Source organism: Loxodonta africana, chromosome 17, assembly GCF_030014295.1.
Source record: "Loxodonta africana isolate mLoxAfr1 chromosome 17, mLoxAfr1.hap2, whole genome shotgun sequence".
Classification (NCBI taxonomy): Eukaryota; Metazoa; Chordata; class Mammalia; order Proboscidea; family Elephantidae; genus Loxodonta; species Loxodonta africana.
This window is the reverse complement of record NC_087358.1, coordinates 13,509,980-13,532,539: the sequence shown is the minus strand read 5'-3', so window position 1 is coordinate 13,532,539 and position 22,560 is coordinate 13,509,980.

The window sequence follows — 22,560 nt, the reverse complement described above, 5'->3', positions numbered from 1 at the left end:
GTGAGATGGATTGACACAGTGTCTACAACAATGTGCTCAAGCATAAGAACAATTGTGAGGATGGCTCAGGTCCAGGCAGTGGTTCATTCTGTTGTACATACAGTCACTCTGAGTTAGAACCAACTCGATGGCACCTAACAACACAATGACATTGCATTGGGCAAATCTGCTGCAAAAGGCCTCTATAAGGTGTTAGAAAGCAAAGATGTCGCTTTGAGGACTAAGGTGCACCTGACGCCCCCCCCAAAAAAAGACCCAAGCTATGGTGTTTTCAATTACCTTGTATGCACTGTGAAAGCTGGATAATGAATAAGAAAGGCTGAAGAAGAATTAAGGCATTTGAGTTATGGTGTTGGTGAAGAATATTGAATATACCATAGACTGCCAGAGGAACAAATAAATCTGTCTTGGAAGAAGTATAGCCAGAATGCTCCTTGGAAGTGAGAATGGGAGGACTTTGTCTCAAGTACTTTGGACATGTTATCAGGAGGAACCAGTTGCTGGAGAAGGACATCATGCTTGGTAGAGTGTCAACAAAAAAGAGGAAGACCCTCAATGAGATAGATTGACACACTGGCTGCAGTAATGGGCTCAAACGTAGCAAAGATTGTGAGAATGGCATAGGACCCGGCAGCGTTTCGTTCTGTTGTAATTACGGTCTCTGAGTTGGAACTGACCCTAAGGCACCCAACAACATGAATTCTATATATTTATTTCATCATCTTTTATCCCCTGTTTCTATGGTTTCTAAGTTAAATTTTATACATTTAACTCGGGTGCAGGTTTATTCTGTGTAGTGGCCCAAATCTTTATTTTTCTGTTAAAAATATGATTGGATGATTAAATTAGCAAAAAAACAGAGAAAAATATCTTACACAATTAAAAACAAAAAATACCAACAACAAAACCCGTTACTGTTCATCGGATGCAGACTCAAGGCCAGTTAGGAAGGGTAATTTTTTCTATCTAAGTAGTCCTAATTCAAATTTCCAACTAAAGGCAAACAGAATGACGGCCCTTGAATTATTCGCAGTGGCCATTTGTATGTTGCTCCTATTCACAATTTACTGTCTTTTCTTTCCATTCTTTTTAAAAATCCCCTCTTATCTTCTGACACCCATTATTTTTCCTGCTTAATATCATTGACATAGTAGTGATCACCAATGGCATTTTTAGTTATATTTAAAGCTAAAGATATTGCTGACCCTGGTTTAAAAAAAAAAAAAAAAAAGAGAAATTTTATTCTAAACACTTACTGTTTATAAAGCATAATGTTAGGCCTCCTTTTTCCTAATGACTCAGATAGAATTGCTTTCTTTTCTCTGTGTGACTGAAGTCTGATCCCTGTCTAACCTCTTCTGAAGTACCAAACCCAAAACCCATTATCTTGAAGTCAATTCCAAATGATAGTGACACTATTGAACAGAGTAGAACTAACCCATAGGTTTTTCAAGGCTGTAAATCTTTTTGGAAGCTGACTGCCACATCTTTCTCCCTTAGAGAGGCTGGAGGATTTGAACCGCTGACCTTTTGGTTAGTAGCCAAGCACTTAACCACTGAGCCACCAGGGCTCCTTCTTCTGAAGTAAGGCTATGTTTATTGCAATTTTGTATTATGGTAAGCACTAATTGAATAGGATCTGTTTAAAATTCAATTAAAAATGTTCTTCCATCTTTGGAACAGAATATTTAATGAATATTTCTTACTAAGAACATGAATGTTTTTGTATAGCACTGCTTTAATTATAATCGATTTGTAGACTATTGTAATTATAATTTAGACAGGAATTTCAAACTTCATGGACTCCCAGGGATGAGAGTACATACAACCTGTACATACAACCTGAAATTGAATAATTTATTTGCAAAAAAAGATTTTTATACTAATGTAATTTTATAGCAAATGGTATAAATCTATTTACATATCTATATAATTAAAACTTAACTTTTATACCTTTTATTTATGAAGTGTATCATCATGAAGTAGGTGTTATATATGCCAATAGAAAAAACGTCAGAGAAATATATGTGTTGGAGAGAGATGAATGTGTGATACTGAAGCTGAATTTATCTCACTTTGAGCTACTGTTTCAAAATTATAGTTGTTAGAGTAATTACTTAATACTAGGTCAATATAAATATCTAAGGTAATTAATTTCATGAATGTCTAATTTTATTTGCTTGTACTTTTACTGTGCTTTTCTTTTCAAAACCATCCTTTTAAAGTTCTTCGAGGATTAGACACTTTCTATCGCTAAGTTTCAATTAGTGCATAAAGTTACAATTGAATTAATAAATGAACACATAACTTATTGATTCAGGTTTAACCTTGTGATCTAAAGAGTTTATGATAAAACTGACACCACTGGGATTTCTACTAGAGAAAACTGGTTAAGTCAAATTACCTAGGATGGTGCAGCTACCCCGTCCTATAGGGTTGCTGTGGTGGGTGCAGCAAGGCTCTGTATTTCCAACGTGGAAATGGTATTTTCTCGTCTTGATTGCTTCAGCTAATGCTGTCTTTACCTAATCACTGACTTTGTGTTCTTTTTGTGGTTGTCAACATATGCATCTTGTTATGTACTCAGGATTATATAAATCTGTGACCACTCTGACAAGGGTCACAATAGAGGGTCCTGAACCGAATGGGAGAAAAATGTAGCACAAAATTTAAATTCACAAAAAAAGACCAGACTTACTGGTCTGACAGAGATTGGAGGAACCCTCAAGACTATGGCCCCTGGACACCTTGTTAACTCAGAACTGAAGCTCCTCCCCAAGTCCACCTTTGAGCCAAAAATTAGACAGACGTATAAAACCAACGATAGTGAGGAATGTGCTTCTTAGTTCAATCAAGTATGAGACCAAATGCGCGACATCTGCCCAAACACAAAGAGAAGAAGGCAGGAGGGGAAAGGAAAAATGGAGGAATGGACAAGGGGAACCCGGAGTGGAAATGAAAAGGGGGAGAGTGCTGACACATTGTGGGATTCCAACCAATGTCCAAAGCAATTTGCGTATAAATTTTTGAAGGAGAAAAAAAAAAGGGTTATATAAATCTGTTCCTTTGGTTACTGTAACATATCAACACATTTTCTGCTCTCTACTTGCTCATCGTAGTGTCCATAACAACATTTGCTACCTAATACCTTGGCTACCCTGAGGGAACTGACACGCTCTCACAACTCTCACCAGAGCTTTCGCACCAGCTCAGACAACATGTCAGCACACTTAATTTCTGCCTATTGTCTTTTTCTTAATAATAACAATTATATGAAAATGAAAGATCTTTGATTCTTCAAATTTTCTGTATGAACATTAAAAGAAAAAAATCATAATCCTATGACCTTCTCTTCTAGCTATGCATGTATTTTACACCTTTGTTTTCATACATGTGCATTTTAAAACACCATTACTTTTTCTTAAGGGCTTTATTGAGATATAATTAACATATCATAAAATTAACCCATTTAAAGTGTACAATTCAATGTTTTTTAGTATATTCACTGAGTTGAGCAACCATCAGCATAATAAATTTTAGTACATTGTTATTACCCACAAAAGAAACCATCTACCCGTTCTTCCCAACCATCAGCCCTAGGGAGCTACTGGTCTACTTTCTGCCTCTGCATATATTTTCCCATTATGGACATTTCATATGAATGAAATCATATAATGGCCTTTTGTGTCTGCCTGATTTTACTTAGCATAATGTTTTCAAGGTTTATCTACCTTGTAGCATCTGTCAGTGCTTCATTTTTTATTTACGACTGAATAATATTCCACTGTATAGATATACCACATTTTATTTTCCATTCATCTGTTGATGGACATTTGAGTTAATCTCGATTTTTTGTTATGAATGATGCTGTTATGAATATTTTTGTTATGAATATTTAGGTACAAGTTTTTGTGTGGACATATGTTTTCATTTTTCTGGAGTGCATACCCAGGATTGAAGTTGCTGGGTCATATGATACCTCATTTTGAGGAATAGTCAGACTGTTTTCTGAAGCAGCTGCATCATTTTATATTCCCACCAGCACTGCAGGAGTGTTCTGGTTCTTCTTTATCTTCATCAATAGCTGTTATTTTCTGTCTTTTTTGATTATAGCCATGGTAGTGGATGTGAAGTGGTATCTCATTGTGGTTTTGATTTGCATCTCCCTGGTAACTAACTAGGTTGAACATCTCTTTATGTATTTATTGGCCATTTGCTTTTCTTCTTTGGAGAAATGTCTACTCAGATTCTTTGCCCATTTTTAATTAGATTATTTACCTTTTTATTACTGAGTTGTAAGTGTCTTGTATACTCTAGATACAAGTCCATTATCAGATATGTGATTTGCAAAAATTTTCTTCCATTGTGTGGATTATCTTTTTCCTTTCTTGATGGTTTTCTTTGAAGCAAAAACAGTTTTTCGTTTTGATGGTGTCAGTTTGTCTATTTATTCATTTGTTGCCTGCGCTTTTGGTGTTACGTTTAAGAAACTGTGCCTATGTCAAGGTATCAACTCTTTTATTTAGGTCTTTGAGTAAATTTTTTATACGCGTGAGGTAGATGTCCAACTTCATTATTTTGCGTGTGGCTATCCACTCAAAAAGCATCCACTCAGTCCAGCACCATTTGTTGAAAAGGTTATTATTTTCTCCATTGAATTATCTTTGCCCCGAGTAGAAAATCAAGTAACCATGAATGTGTGAGTTCATTTTTAAACTCTCAAATCTATTCCATTGACTGTCCTTATGTCACTACCACACTGTGTCGATTACTATAGCTTTGTAGTAAGTTTTGAAATCGGGATGTGTGAGTCCTCTATCATTGTTTTTCATTTTTCCAGGGCTGTTTTGGCTCTTCTGTGGCCCTTGAATTTTCTTATCAATTTTAGGATCAGCTTGTCAGTTTCTGCAAAAAAGCCACCTGGCATTTTGATGGGATTTTGTTGAATCTTTCAATCAGTCTAGTAGTACCATCTTAACAATACTAAGTCTTTGATCCATGAACAAGGACTGTCTTTGCCATTATTTACGTCTTCTTTAATTTAATTCAGCAGTATTTGTAGAAAGTACCATTACTTTTTGATATAATGTCCTTTAGTGACTATCCATACAATTCTCATATTCTATTGCTGCTAATATTTATAAAACAAAATATAGCATTGTGTGGTCTTTTGGTGTGATTGCACACACCCCACCAACACACAACTCTTCCTTTGCATGTAGCTTTATATCCAAAGAAATATGAATTGATCTTTGTACTTTGTCACAAAAAAATACTGCTACTAAATTTCAGATCATTATTTAAGAGAGATAATATGTAATCAAGACAAGCAGAAACAAAAATGGATCACATTGGTTTTATACAGATATCCATGTAAGATATTATAATTTATGCAATCTCCATCCAATTTTAAGGTAATTATACTGTAATAGGAGTTTCATTTTAATGATATTCTAGGCTGGATTTCCACCTGTCAATAATAGGCATTCATGTGTATTAAGGTAAATTATTTCAATATAAATTTTACTTTAACACCCTTTTAATTAATCACATTAAACAGATAATCTAAAATAAGCATTTTCATATTAAGTTCCCTAAAATATCTAAAATTAAACCCAATCTGTTGCCATTGAGTTGAGTCTGACTCATACCGACTGTATTGAACAGAGCAGAACTTCTCTATAGGGTTTCTAAGCAGCGACTGGTGGATTCAATCTCTTGACCTTTTGGTTAGCAGTAGTGCTCTTAACCACTGCGCCATCAGGGCTCCACTAATGTATCTACCTAATAAGAAAATAATTATTTTACTTTTTTTTTTATCTTGTACATCATGTAATTAAAAATATGTTTTCAGATTTTGGGAAATGAAAATTGTCTTTAATTCATCTTAGTTCTTTGATATTAAAAACCTTCATCACAGCAATGATAAGGCACCTCCTTGGTGCAGTACCTCAGTGACATAGCAAATTTCTATGTTTATAAAAGGTTTATACGTATTATTCTGATACTGGCATTGCAGGCTGTAGTTACCCACTGCCATCCAGTCAATTCCGACTCATAGCAATGCTGTAGGATGGAGTACAACTGCCCCACAGGGTTACCAAAGCAGTAATCTTTATAGAAGAGACTGCCACATCTTTCTCCTGTGGATTGGCTGGTGGGTTTCAACCATCCATCAGTTAGAAGACCAGCACTTAACCACTTTATGACCAGGGCTCCTTAAGCTATAGTTAGTTGATATCTTATATATACTTAATAAGATATCAAATCAACTATATATTAAATTCTGTTATATATATTTAATAAGATTTAAAAAGCATTCCTATAAAGAGAGACTGACTGAAAAATCTGAACCCTTTATCATAGCTTTGGGAATAAAGGATTCCACACAGCTGTGTCCTTGGTTTGTTTTTTAATTTTTCCCAAAAAGAATATTTCCAATTTCTTCATATACAAGCAACTCCGTCTTGGTGTAATGGTCATAGCTTCTTGTACATTGACACTGGGATCAAAAGCCAGCCTTGTGTCATAGTGACATTGGGGATAGAATTCATTTCTACTCATCACAAATTTAAAAGACACTTGGATTCCTGAATAAATTATTACTATAATTTATTACCTGACTTCATCTGTGATATATCATCCTTGTTTTTCTCTCCATCTTCCAAGTACCAATACTAATTGTGCTGGACATGATATCAGTGGTGTCCCTAGGGGAGAGTGGGGGAGGGGTGCAGACCACACTGGGTGATACCTTCAGAGGGGGTGGCTTGATAAAATTTTTTGTGCAGTGTTTTGGCAGAAATTTATTACTTTTTACAAAAATATCCTTGTAGTTATAACAACAAAACATTTTTTTGTAAGCCCAGGTTACACGTATCAATATACCTACAAGGCTACAGCTCTCTGCTAATTTACGATTTGAACCTTCTAATGCACTCCCTGGTGGCTTAGAGGTTAAGAGCTGTGGCTGCTAACTGAAAGGTCAACAGTTTGAACCTACTAGGAGCTCCCTGGAAATGCTATAGGGCAGTTCTACTCTGTCCTGTAGGGTCTCTATGAGTTGGAATCCACTCGACGACAACGGGCTTGTTTTATTTACTGATTTTTTTGGTAATGCATCCAGTCAGAGCTGCCATTATTACCCAGTTGTAATGATGCTTCCAATCACGTGGTTTCACCTGTAGTGGTGTTGTTTTCGTTGCTCCCGAAGTTTTTAATAGTCACTGATTTTGTCAAATTTTCTTGTGTTTTAGCCACAATACTGTGGTAATTAGAATTTGTGAACCTATATCAATACCTTTTTGGAGAATGAAGTAGTAATTAAAGAAGAGGAGAAAAATAAAAAAAAGCCTTCTGCTCAGTTACTAATCACCTTGTAATTCAATGTAGAAAGATTTTACTAAACAATTTTTTTGTTAGTATTCATACAGACTAAGAAATATTACATTTAACCAACTTACTACTATTTTTATCACGTATTATTCTACGATTAAAATTAATAATAAACTTACATGTATGACAATTATTAATTACATAACTCTTCGATAATTAGAGGAATTGACAGTTTACAACCTGAAGTGGAGAAATGCTCTGTTTCTCGATACATGTTTAGAAACATAACAGAAATCTTAAATTCAGTTTTTTTAAATTTAATCTTCTTAAAATTTTCTTTAAAAACATCACTGTTTTGCAAATATATATCTATCTTTTAATGCAGTTTTCAGGGTTTAAGTTTGAATTATGGTTTAAAAAAAATAATGGCACGCTAAAAAGTGCATTGGTGAAAGGCATTGATTTCGATGAAGTCATTCACGAGCTTGTACTTTTGAAGGCCAGGAAGGAAAGCTCTGATTAGTTTAGATGTTCACTAGGTGCTGATATGCTTGTGTATTTGTTCCTGTTTATTTTTATAGTATTATTTCATTTATGAATATATTTCCATATGCATTTATCTACAGCTTCTACATTATTTGGGCTGTTATTGCTAATGCAAACTTGATCCATTAATGTATCTCATGTAATGGTAAGTTTAATGTTAAAATGAAAGTAATTTTGATGTAGTTCTTAAATGATTTTACTTCAAATTCTATTTTTATTACCCAAATTTTGACTTTAACCACATGAAACTATGTAAATGTAAATACATTTAGGCTGTGCGTATGATTGTAATTTAATGGTGTAATTTTAATTTTGCTAGTTGTTTATGTTACTACTATTGCCATTACATTCAGTGATATACAAGTAACATTAGTACAAAAAACATTACTAAGGATTTCTGTTTGGCCTGATATGGAAAGAGGTCCATGAGGTGGTGACACCATGAGGTACCTCAGTGGGCAACACCAACCCTAGTGATGCCACTGCCTGGTGTACTCAGCATCTATTGTGTTTTCACTGTCCAGAAACTTTTTCCCTTTTTCTGACAGCTGCCTTCACATTTTACCTTGGGAGCCATCCTTTCCTTCTTTCAATCTGTACAGTACAGGTGGGGGATGATCTTATCCCTGTCTCGTACGATGGGAACAGGCTCCATAAGAGCATTTTATTCCTCTGGCCACAGCGGAATTTAGTTTAGAGACAGGCTAGTGGCCCAAGCCAAATATCCTGGAATTATCGGTGGACTCACGTGTTACTGAGTTTATGGATTACGAGCCCAGAGCTGTTCTTGGCCACTTTGCCAATGTGTGGGATGGGCCTGCCTGAATTAAAGCCAACAAGGAAGACAGCAGTGCTCTGACACTGAAAAAGGTAAACTCCTGATGATAATATCTGAACATCTGGATCCAGCTGTACCCAAACCTAGACTTCCTCTGGACTTTTCCTCTGCACTAGTCAACAAATTACCTTTTTATTTTATTAAGTTTAAAAGCTTTTTTAATTGCTTACAGTCAATATAATCCTGAAAAAATAGTTTGAGACTATTTAAAACTGTGAAAGAATGAACTAGAGACATACATAAAAATGTAAAAAACAGAAGAAATATTTTGATAGGATGACTTATTTTAGTTCTCTTTATAAGCTCTAATCTGGCATAGGGATTAGATGCAATACTTGTATCTAGAGAGAGAAAATAATTTTTCATAGGGTTGCTATGAGTTGAAACCAACTTGACAGCACCTAACAATAACAACAACATTGTCATTTTGGCTGTTAAGTCATTTTGGGTGCTCACGCATGGTTATGGGATCCCTGTGGTTCTCTAATACATCTTCCAAAAATTCTGAGCTACTCCCACTTCCTGGCTAATGTTTCGCCACTGTGTAACCACCATGCATCTGCCAGTCGTGGTTTACGTGTCGCCGTAATAGTGAACAGGTTTTAGTGGAGCTTCTAGCCTAAGACGGATTAGGAAGAAAGGACTGGCGATCTCTTTCTGAAAATCAGTTGATGAAAACCCTGTGGATCATAACTGTCAATTCATAACAGATCGTGTAGGTGGCGCAGGACCAGGCAGTATTTAGTTCTGTTGTGCATGGGATCACCATGAATGAGGGTGACTCAATGACAGCTGACAGCAACACCAACACTCACACTTTACAGTCTTTGAACTTACTGTTCTCTCTTCCAAACACAATCTCTCCAGATGGAGGCATGGCCCACCCTTCATTTCATTCAGGTCTCTGATAAAGTATCACCTTATCAGAGAAGTTATCCATGAACACTTTATCTCAAGTAGCTTCTCTATGCTCTCCCCTTTCATTCTATTCCCTTACCCTAATTTATTTTTATTTGTAGTATTTGTCTCCACTTGACATATTTACTTGCTTGTTTATTTGTCTACTTGCCCATCCTCATACTCTTCTAAGAATAAGCTCAGGAGAGTAGCAACCTTATCCGTTTCATTCAATATTGCATTTGTAACACCCAGGGAGGTACCTAATCTGAGGTCATGATGGTATTTAATAAATATTGACAAATGAATAAATGATCAAATAAATAAACATGTCTAAACCTCAGTTTCTTTATCTATAAAGTAGAGATAATATCTTCTATATTTAAATCACAGAGATATTTTCAGGGTACCAGTATGACTGTTGCTATCGAGTCAATTCTGACTCATCATGACCCTGTAGGACAGAGTGGAATTGCCCCATAGGGTTTCCAAGGAGCAGCTGGTGGATTCAAACTGCTGATCCTTTGGTTAGCAGCCGAGCTCTTAACCACTGTGTGACCAGAGCTCCATTTTCAGGGTAAAGGATATAAATGATCCTTTGTTCTGTGTTTTGATAACTGTAAAGTCTGATATAGAGATAAATTTCTAGTGTCTTAATGTTGCATGTGTATAACAGAAATTACATTTGACTATTATTTATTTACTGTCAAAATAAAATGTAGGTGCCACATATCACATCTACAGATCTGATGGAAACAAGACTAAAGTTGCTTTGGCTACATGTGGTCAGGAATTTTTTTTTTTCATCGGTTTTAGTATCTTTGTATGGAGTCTCCTAGTATTTTTTGAGATTATTTTAACTGAGTAATTGTTTTTGAGCATCCTCATGAAACTAATGGAACTCTGCATTGTTAAACTTGTTTTTTCATTAGTACAAAGGTGAGAAGTAGACCCTACTTCTAGGAAATTAATTATTAAAAAGTGATTATGTCACCTATGGCCATTTCATTGATTCTGGCATACTAAGATGTGTGTGAGTGAGAAAAGAATTCATTTCATTTTGAATTGCAAGAGTTTGTACATTTTTCTCATAACAACTTAGTAATCGTAGGTTTAAAAGACGTCTTTCTTTTGAATGAAAGTCTTTTGATTCCAAATTTTATCTCCATGGGTCTGCTTGTTGGAGAACTCTGAAATATTCTCTTCTCCAAGCAACATGAGTATATTTATTGAATTCATTTGTTAGGACAGTGTGTTTACTCAAGTTAGCTTGAGATCGTCCAAGTATGTGGCAGTAGAAGGGAGAATCTTAGTTGTTTGTCCTTGTACTGGGTTTGTCCCCAGGTGTAAAGATAGATTGTTTACAAACCACACCCCTAATCTTGAACTGTCAATAAACATAATAATCTCATCAATAAATATTATTGTCACAATGAAGACCTGGAAAGGGATGGAGGAACTCAGATCAGTTTTTTTTTTTTTTAATACTTTCTGGAGAAACATCTAAAACTCATGTTGGAGTTGGAGGCCCTTCATATGTAAAATCGATCTTCTTAAATAAGAAAAATCCAGAGATGAACCTTGAAACAGCATAGAGTTCAGTTTTCAAATCCAGGTCTCTGGTGATGAAAGCAAGTATTCTCTTATATAGATCTTTTTTTTTTTTTCCTGTTAGAGTTTGTTAGATACAGTGTGATGTTTTTCAACTTTTTAACAGTGGTTTTCAACATTGATTTTTAAATTAGTTCATCTTAATTATAGAAGATTTGGTACACTAACTCTAGTCTTTTCATTAACTGCTTAGAGAAAAATCTCCAAATGTCTGTGGTAGAATCCATAGCCAGTGATGCTGATGTGATGTGAATATTTCTCTTTCAATTCTGTTGCCATGCTGAATCGTGATTCTCCCACAAGGACATCAGTTGTCCTGTGTGGGACTATTGAAGACCAGAGTGTACTTAGGCTTGTGCATGACATCAGATGATGCTAAACAACTACAACAAGTCATCTAAGTCATATGCTGTGGCTTCATTTGACTTTGTCCTAAAATTTAATAATCCTAAGAAAAGAAAATGAAGAGTACTCTTTTCTGAAAAAAAAAAAAAATTTTTTTTAAGTGGTTATTTATTAAGAATGAACATGTTTAACACCTTGCAGTTTATAAAATAGTTGCGCGTGCATGTATGTGTGTGTGTATCTCATTTGGTCCTCACAAGAACCCCACGAAGTAGGTATTATTTGAGATAGGTATACTGAAGAAAGTAAGACTCATGTCAGGCAAGTGTCTTATCTGAGATTGAGCAGTCACTTAATAGTAGAGCTGGATTCATATCCATGGCACCACATTATGCATTTGGTGCATAATACTATTTGCAATGCTGTAAATATTTTCTTTTTAACATGTATTAACAAGTATAAATTATGACTATACGTCAGTTGTAAGTAGGAATACTTTAGTGATACTTCATGTGCCATACTCTGTGAAATATTACACACTACTCTTTATATGGAAACCCTGGTGGCGTAGTGGTTAAGTGCTATGGCTGCTAACCAAAAGGTCGGCAGTTCAAATCTCCAGGCGCTCCTTGGAAACTCTATGGGGCAGTTCTACTCTGTCCTATCGGGTCGCTATGAGTCGGAATCGACTCGACGGCAGTGGATACTCTTTATATGCATGTTGTAGTATACATAATATGTAAGATGCAATCACAAGTAATACTTAAAATGAAGAAAGCCCAATAAGCTGATGAATGATTATTTGTGGAATATACTACTATTCTTAAGCAAAAAATGCCAGTTTTAATTTTATCCTCTTATATCTAGTTATGATATAATAGAATACTAGCCTTTTTTTTTTTTGTGGAGACCTATTATCACCCTCTGGAACATGTACTGTCTATACTGTAGTGTATATGTATACTGTATATACTCTAGTATATAGTATATATGGTGCCTCAAAGAGTAAGAAAAAATTGTTATTTGATTCTTACCTGAATTGTTCATTATATGCATTACCCTGCAATGGGTACTATGAGCATGCAGATATATAATAATATTCTTAATGCATGTATAATCCCATTTATAATACAAATGACAGGACACATAATAATGCTAAATAAAGTTACAAGAGGAAAGGTGAGCTATCAGGATGGTTGGGACCCAAACAACAGGCAAACAACCAGGGTGAGTCATATCTCTGTACGCAATATGTGCACAAATGTGGGGCATTAGCATGAGTTTCATGAAGGTTTCAGGAAACGGGTAGCTTTTGGTAAATATGTTTGCTTTATACCAATGTTATAGAGACCAATACAAAGGGGGTGGGTACCAGAATGGTACCAGGGTTCGGTATCACTTGAATCACTATTCAAAGTGTAGCTCTTTAAATCTCTGTTTTTCCTTGTCCAATTATTCCATTGTCAGTCCTTAAGCACTAGGTAATTTATTTGAATTGGAATTACATGTTCCGCATAAGTAGGAAGCAGACCTGACTTGAAGTCTCTTTGTGTATATTTATCCTGGTGTTTTCCTGTCATTACTTCTCTTTTCATAGAAATTAGTATTAAGGGAATCTTGGAATGGTGCCTGTCTAAGTATGTGGAAGCAGAATATTACATTTTGTAGGCTATGACAAATGGAATGTATTAGGATATTTAAGGACTGGAAGGATGTAGAAATAATAGTAAGTAGAGAGTGTAGGGCAAAGGAGGCCATTAGGAAATCTATGCTGGTTAATTAGTTTTCTTTTGTCAACATCTTTTTCTACCTGAGAAAAATATAATCCAAGCTGTATAGAAATTATAAATACATATATAGTAGAAAGTTTGCATAATAGAAATGCTATCCATTTATCTCCCTTAGATTCTAATACAGTGAATGTCCGGGCTGCTGTCATACATGCGAAATACAGTTTATTTCACAATATTATATTTTATGCAATTGCACATTTTAAATGAGATCAACATCAAACTTACAAATATACAGTAACAAAGGTCAATGAATAATAAATAGTTTTGCATTCATTTGTACAGATACATCTTTTTTTCCTCTGGCAAATGGTAATCAGATTACAAATTGTGGAGCAGCTTCAGTAACACAGAGGAATTCACTGATAATTGCCAGCCAAAAAAACTGAAAGCTAAAGATAACCATTTAAAGCCTCTGTGTGTATGTGTGTGTACTCATGGCAGATATAGGGCATTCTATGTGTATAGTCTGTGGGTGCTGGGGTTCATAGGTGTGATTTTAGGCAGAGGTTCACTCATAATGCTTGTAACTACCATATGATCAATTTAATATTAGCCTTCCAATAAATGAATATTGGTATGCAAGAAACTCCCATTAATGAAGACGTATAATTATGCTCACAGCTGACAGCTGTCACTGAATGTGGTGTATAAAGTTCCCCAAGAGGATAATGTTCTTTGCTGCATGTGTCTTGAGCAAAGTTCACATATGCCACACCCCACCTTATGCCTATGGAGAGGCCGTGTATTTAAAGACACTCCGGCATAGAATAACTCCTCAAAGGTACAGGCAAGGTCATAGAAAGTCTTATCAGAAATAACTTGCATAGTTCCCACTGTTGTTTTCTCTACTTCAAGATTATTACTTAAGATACATGAAGGTAACCATAACTTATCATTGTTCCTCAAAAAAAAAAGAAAAGAAAACTATAGATGAAATGCATACAATCTATTAAATCTAATTTTGGCTGACTGATGTAATTGGCTTTGCAGACTTTTCGAGATCCCATTAACTGAGGATATAATGTAAACTAATAAAAACAAAGCCTAGCCTGACTAGCTTTATGATGACATATGGCTGGTCATTTTCACAGTTTGAAAGAAAAAAAAATATTTATAAGCATGTGTGAAAATAAAATAAATCTGTTACCAAAAATAAGCATTGGATTAGAAACCTGAGTTAGAATAATTTAAATCCATAAAATATGGTAATGTCTTCAAATTATAAAACCTATGATTTAGATTCTTCCCAGTTCCTTCCTTTTTGTGTGTGTGTGTGACCCATGAGCTGTATGCATAAATACTTTGATAACGCCCATAGCATCTCTTCACTTGCAATCCCTTGCAAAGTTCCAGAAGAAGCTGGTAAATAGGGAAGTGTATTTGTAAGGCAATATTCTGAGGTATTGATGGACTGATAAATTGAGAATACTGAAGTCAATAGGCTGGGCATATAAGAGGTGCATTTCCAATACTGGAGTGCTTACAATAGAGCTTTTAGAGATCATGCAGTTATTGGGGATGACGTGGTCAATGTGTGAGGCCTTGGTTGACTGTTGGGGAAAAAATTGGCCTGAAGTGACTTGTATAAGCTTTCATGCCTGTGTTCAAGTTGTTCCTTCTAGTTGATTCCCTTTCTTTTCTCTATCTGATGATTTCTCCTCATCCTTGAAGGCATGGCTAATGTATCGCATCCTCCTTCTCCAGTGCCAATATGGATTCAACCGCTCCCTCCTATATAATATTATAACCACTTCTACAGATCTCTGTCATAGTCCTCATACCAGGTTATTTCAGCTTTTTGAGGTGTTGTACACAGCCTTCTCTCCTAATGGAGGGTAGGTGACTTAATGATACACAATGAATGCCACATCAGAGAATCAGTATTATGATTTTGTGCTCGTACTCTTGGATTGTGGCAAATTAGATATTCTTAAAGCAGAGGTATTTATAGCATACATTTCAATGTATTATTATTATTTTTGTATTGTTGTTGTTGTTCAGTACCATCGCATCAGTTCCAACTCATAGTGACCCTGTGTACAAGAGAATGAAACACTGCTTGGTCCTGTGCCGTCCTCACAGTTGTTGCTATTTGAGCCCATTGTTGCAGCCACTGCGTCAATCCATCTCATTGAGAATCTTCCAGTTTTACACTGACCCTCTACTTTACCAAACATGAAGTCCTTCTCTGGGAACTTGTCTTTCCTGATAACATGTCTAAAGTATGTGAGACGAAGTCTTGCCATCCTTGCTTCTAAGGAGCATTCTGACTGTACTCATGATTGTAGATATTAGATATATTTAGATATGATAAAAATTTATTAGATTGTATTATCTGTCTTTCTGAGTAGATTAGGAAGATTATAGTAGTAGATAAACTGAGTCCATAGGCATATAACACAAACGAATCCAACATTTTTTCTTTTAATTTAGAATATTTTCAATCACTAAATAACTGATATAGTTATAATTTACCCTGGTGGCATAGTGGTTAAGTGCTATGGCTGCTAACCAAGAGGTCAGCAGTTCGAATTTCCCAGGTGCTCCTTGGAAACTCTATCAGACAGCTCTACTCTGTCCTGTAGGGTTGCTATGAGTCGGAATCAACTCAACGGCAGTGGGTTTGGTTTTTTGGTTTTTATAGTTATAATTAATAAAAAAAATAGATTATCTTGCACATGTAATTGACCATGTATATATAGTAATTTTGAAATCTGGAGAAAATAAGTGTATTTGTGACTACTTCAGTTAAATGATAATTCATTCTTCATTTATAAAACCAGACAGGTAATCATGTTTCTTTTTCCAACAACCAAAGAATCCATACATATTTACCATGTTCTTAAGAAGTCTTAACGAAAAGAAAGAAATGATAGCTAGGAAAGTACCACAGACGAGAGCTGGAGTTGAGTTTATGTTTCATCATCAATTTCTAGGTTTTCAAGCTGTTTTTTTTAGGCTCTTTGTAGTACCATTTTCCTTCATTTTTCAGTGAAGCAGTGTGATAAATTTTTTGTTTTAGGCAATAACTATGTAAAATGATAGATTTTCAGAAATAAACTGATGAATTTGCCATCAATTAGTATTAGTAGGTAAAACAGAAAACCCAAAATAACAGACTGTTAAATCAGATTTAAATTTATTTCACTTTCACATAAAAGAAGTAGAAATTCAGCAATTTGGAGACTTATGTTGTCTCATGGTCATCGGGGCCACAGTTCCCTCAGTTTTCTATTCTACCATTCTTAGTATATAGTTAAAGTTGCTCATGGTCCAAGATGGCTGCAGGAGCTCCTTCAGGATAACATCACATTCACATTCCAAATAACAGGAAGGCGGGCGGTGGAGGAGGACACATACAAGTTCACACTTTCCAACAGAGTCAGTTCTCTTTAAGCAGCCTTCTCTGAACTCTCACACACTTTTACTTACATCTAATTGGCCAGATCACAACCTCACGTTCAACCTAGCTGTAAGGAGGGCTACTCAATATATCTAATTGGAATGGGATTTCTATTACCAAATAATAAAGGGAGAATGGGCCAAGAGTGTCAGTTTGCAGTCTTTACCACTGAGACCTATCATTATGCATAATTAGATTACTTCATTTGTCCACAGGAGGATTTAAAAAGGAACAGTTTGACCACATTTGCAAAGATGAAAAATGACTTTATCATTCATTTTATTTATGAATTATATATGATCTGTCATGATAATGCTGTTGAACCTTCAAAACAATTATACAAGATGGGAAAGACTGGAATCATCTAAACACAGCAAAGAAGAGCAGTGGGGAAAAAAAAAGCAAAATCAGAAGAAGCCGTTAATTTAATCTTATCTAATTTATATATCTTTGTGTATATGTGCACAGAAGCCCACATAGTATTTTCATCCTATAAACCAAAGTTTTGAAAGAAACTGGGAAATTTAGAAAACTAAAAAGTATATAAAAGGAATACTTCAAGGAAGCAAAAAAATAATTAGCCTAGAGAAGAGAAAATTGAGTTTATAGAGCAGCTACATTCACATATTCAAGGGGCTTTCTGGCGATATAGAGCCCTGGTTGTACAGTGGTTAACCATTTGGCTGTTAACCAAAAGGTTGGCAGTTCTAATCCACCAGCCGTTCCTTGGAAACCCTATGGGACAGCTCTACCCTGTCCTATAGGGTCACTATGCATTGGAAACGACTTGATGGGTTTGGGTTTTTTGTTTGTTTGTTTCTTGTGGTACAGGAACTGAATTGTCCTATGTGGCCAAGGTGTAAAACAAGAGTTACTGGGTAGAAGTTACACTCACTCATTCATTCACTTATTCACTCATCCATTCACTTAGCGAGCACCTAGTATGTGTCAAAACCAAAACCAAACCCATTGTCATCAAGTCTATTCCTACTCAAAGCAACCCTATAGGACAGAGTGGAACTGCCCCACAGGGTTTCCAAGGAGCAGCTGATGAATTGGAACTGCTGACCTTTTGATTAGCAGCTGAGCTCCTAACCACTGCATCACTAAGGCTCCAGCATGTGTCAGGGAGTGTTGTATTCTGTGTTCTGTAGAGACAGGCAAGTCCCTAACACTCATGGCCCTTGTATTCTAGTGAACTTAGACAGACACCAGACAAATTAAGAAGTAAAAAAGTAATTTTAGATGATGCTATGAAGAAAATGAGGTAGGCCTGTTGGATAAAATAACTAAGAGAGTAGAAGCTGAGTTACATAGAGTGGTCAGAAAAGTCTTCTTTGATACGCTGACACTTGGACTAAGTCTGAATGTGTCTTCTTTATTCCTAAAGCATGTTCTGCCTCTGCCCACTTATCTTCATGTCCTTTCTACTCCCTAGGCTGTGCCACCTCATCTGTCACAAGGCTACGGCATTAACCAGAATGGTCTTTAAAACAAAAACACATCAGATTATATCACTTCCCTGCTTAGATGCAGTAATGACTCTCTTTGGAATTACAATAAACTCCAAATCCTTTACCAAGGTCTATAAAGCTGTTCACAGTGGGTTTCTACAAGATTTTCTGATTCTATCTCATATTGAAATCTATTATCCTCATTATTCTTTGACTACATGAATCTCTTTTCTGTTTCTAGAACACTTCAGGCCATGCTTGCCTCAGGGCATTTGTACTTGCAGCTCTGTTAGCCTGGAATGGAGTTCATGGACATGCAAATGATGAGCATGTTCAGCTGCCAACCAAAAAGTTGAAGGTTCAAGTCCATCCAGAGGTGCCTCAGAAAAAAAGGCAGATGGTCTATTTCTGAAAAATGAGCCACTGAAAGCCCTCTGTAATGCAGTTCTGCTCTGACACACATGGGGTCGCATTGAGGCAGGTTCAACTCAGTGGAGACTGGTTTAGCCTGGAATGCTTGGTTCACAATCCTTCAGACGAAACCAAATCAAACCCATTGCCATCGAGTTGATTCCGACTCACAGCAACCCTGTAGGACAGAATAGAACTGCCCCATAGAGTTTCCAAGGAGCACCTGGTGCATTTGAACTACTGACCTTTTAGCAGCTGCAGCTCTTAACCACTACGCCAACCAAATCCTTCAGTGCCCCTGAAAATTTGAAGCAGAGATGGGAGGAGTAATTGGTGAGATTAGGTGTACTGGGCGGCAGATGGTTTTTTCAGAGATCTCTTCCAGTTCAGGAACTCTTTTATCGACCATTCTAGTCCAAGATGTCACCAAGTCATTTTGTCCCATTTCCGTTATCCATCCTTTCTTTAGCAGACATCCAAACCCAAGACTCATTGCCTTTGAGTCGATTCTGCCTCACAGTGACCCTAGAGGACAGAGTAGAATTGCCCTGAAGGGGGTTCCAGGGCTATAATCTTTACGGAAGCAGACTGCCACATCTTTCTCCCACAGAGCGGCTTGTGGTTTCAAACCACTGACCTTTTGGTTAGCATACAAGTGCTTGACCGCTGTGCTACCAGGGCTTCTTTAGCATACATCAGTACCTGAAATTAGCTAAGTTTTTCATCCATGTGTATGTTCATCTCCCTCTGGAATTAGAATATAAATCCTGTGAGATGAAGGGAAATAGCCACATTAGAAACAATGATTTGCATATTTCCTAGAATATTACCTGCATATAGTAGACACTCTTGGGGCCATGGTGGCACAGTGGTTAAGAGTTTGGCTGTTAACCAAAAGGCTGACAGTTCAAATCCACCAGCTGCTCCTTGGAAACACTGTGGGGCAGTTCTACTCTGTCCTATAGGGTTGCTCTGACTTAGTATGGATCCACAGCAATGGGTTTGGTTTTTTTTTTAGTTTATATTAGGCACTCAAGAAATACTTGTTAATGGATTAAATGACTTTTCTTCTATGACTTATGAAATATGTTGAGGATACTAGACGTATTGCAAAGAGGTAGATTTTTTCTTTCATCCGTGGCCTTTAAAATGTTAACTTGGACTATTGAAAATTAATTTTTTTAAGTCCCAATGGAATGCAAAAAAAACGATTTCCTTAGTTATTCATTGTAACCCAAACCAAAACAAACCTATTGCCACTGAGTAGGTTCCGATTCATAGTGACCCTATTGGACAGAGTAGAACTGCCCCAAAGGGTTTCCAACTAGTGGCTGGTGGATTTGAACTGCAGACCTTTTGGTTAGCAGCTGAGAACTTAACCACTGTACCGCCAGGGCCCCAATGACTTACTTCAGGTACTGTTTGTTGTCTGTATCTCTCTAACGGAATGTAAGCCCCTGGTGGCAGGAGATTTAATCTGTTTTGGTCACTGGCATGTCTCCAGGATCTGAAACAATGCCTGTCACATAGGAGTTGCTCAGTTACTATTTTTGGAATAGATGAAATACTGGCGCCCAAAATTGGAAAGAAAAACTCATAATAAAATTTCCCAAGACTTTAATTTTACTTATCCAGCTACTTTCTTTATCTCCTGTCAGTGTCTTAATCTCCTTTGTGAAGTATCTTTGCCTACTTGATGTAATCTCTGACTGCTTGGTGAAGCGCTCTGGAGGAATTACGTATCTGTAATAAGAGTTGACCACTCTGCTCTCAAAATGGATCTATCCTGAAATAAATCATTGCTTTGCAAAAACAAGTCCCATCCTGCCCATTAGTGGCCAGGTAGTGTCTGGACAGAAGCCTGCCTTTCAACACTCACCAGTTGGGTGGTAGGCAGCTTTTGCATTTCAGTTTTCTTGACGGTGTGCTTTTTTTCTTCTTTGGATTATTCTGTGGGGTTGTTGGAGCCACCTTTTACCAGGTTACAAGAACTAATCGGACATATATTTTCCCAAGTTTACACTGAATGATCAGTTTGGTAGCTTGAAATCAGTCATGGGGGGAGTAGTAATACCATAGAATTCCCAAGTGTTACAAATCAAAGCAGTTTATTTTTTTTTTATTTTTTGACCAGTTTATCAGCCTACCATGTATGTGTCCAAGTAGATACTAGACTTCAAAGCAGCTGCCTTCACTGTCAGTCTGTCTAGACCATCCTTGGGGTATAGCACACAGTATGGAGAAAACTGTGTGCTTTAGAATCTCATCCCACCTATTCCCTCCCTGTATGACCATGGGAATGCACTACCTTCTCTAAGCCTCATGCATAAAATACACTTTTGTAAAGGGAGTGGAAGGAAATAATGCATGTAATATCCTAACAGAGTGTCTGGGACACACAAGACCCTCAACAGGTCTTCCTCTTAAATGGTGTGGTAGAGGCAGAAGTGGAATAAAGGCAGACTTTCTTAAAGCTGTCCTATAGGGACATAGCAAAACATGTTTAACTGTAGCCTCCTAAGTGGCCAGTCATAGCCTCAATTGGGTGCATTATTCTGGCTCATTTTAAAGTGCTGTGTAATCCAAAAGAAGCTGGTTCCCATCCATGGCACAGTGTTATCCGATAATACAGAGGAAGGGCAAATGTAGTTAGGAGCAAAGAGAACATCAAACGCTAATATAATTACCCCAAACTGAGTTTATGCAGTCAAAAGGTAAAATCATCTCTCGAGTGTAGTATATCCTTCAATGTTGTGTCTTATCTGAAGGGATAAATTGTCTGAGCAAGGGTGGAACTTAAGTAACTTGGAACATTAAGCAACCACTGATTTGAGGTAACACTCAAGTCTGTGAAAACTTCAGTGGCATGGCTGAACTCTGGCAATGAGGTTTTGTAATTTTTTACAATGAGAACAGAAAAGAAAATAAGAATAGATTCTCCTTTGAAGATTATATTTTTATTTGTAAAGCATGGATAAAGTATAGATATTTCTAGTTAACTGAGAATAATCATTATGTTATAATGAATGCAATATATTCGAGGAAGAGCCTCCCTGTGTGGTTGCAATGAGATTATTATTATCCATCTACCAAAACATTCAAGATGGTTTTTGCCTATATTAATATAAAATTAGGCAAACATTTTGGCTTGTTTTTCCCTGATTTTTTAAAACATAAAATTATTTCTGTTAAGATTTCAAAATGATAATTCTATTCTAGATATTAGAAAGAGATAGAGGGAAAAAATACAAGCGTGCATTTACATATAAAGGTATATATAAGCATGTGTGTGTTTGTGTATGTGGGTTTATACTTCTTTCTTAGACCAAAAGTATCATTCCATTAAAAAAGTTCTGCTGGCTTGTATTTTCACCACTGGAAGTTACCAGAAAATTATAGGATCTATTTAAGATATTGTTAAAAGATGAGAAAGAGGATTTATTAATGCACAGCAGTGATCAAAAACATCACTATTAATACACTACTAAGTTGATGCTCCTAAAAAAATTATTACAAAAATCATCTTTTTTGAACCTAAATCATTCAGTCACTCAAGATTTAGTGACCACTTAATCAATTCGATGGTAATGGTTTTGGTTTGGTTTTAAGTACTGCAAACAAGAATAAGATGCATTTCTTTATCTTAAGAGTCTAAAATACGTAATGCCAAATATGTGATAGGCATATAAAATATATGCATAAACAATGAAGATAGAATAAAATGTATAAGAAAAATGGAAGAGTGTGGAAATGCTGTGGAAATTTAGGGAGTAAAGTGGTTCCTTATGGCTGAGAAAATCTATGGTGGTATCTTAACTGTGCCTTTTGATATGGGGAGTATTTTATCAGTTACTAAGAAAGGAGAAAATAGGAGTAAAGGCATACAGATGGGAAATTATAAAAGGGTATAGGTAGAGTGTAAGGGAA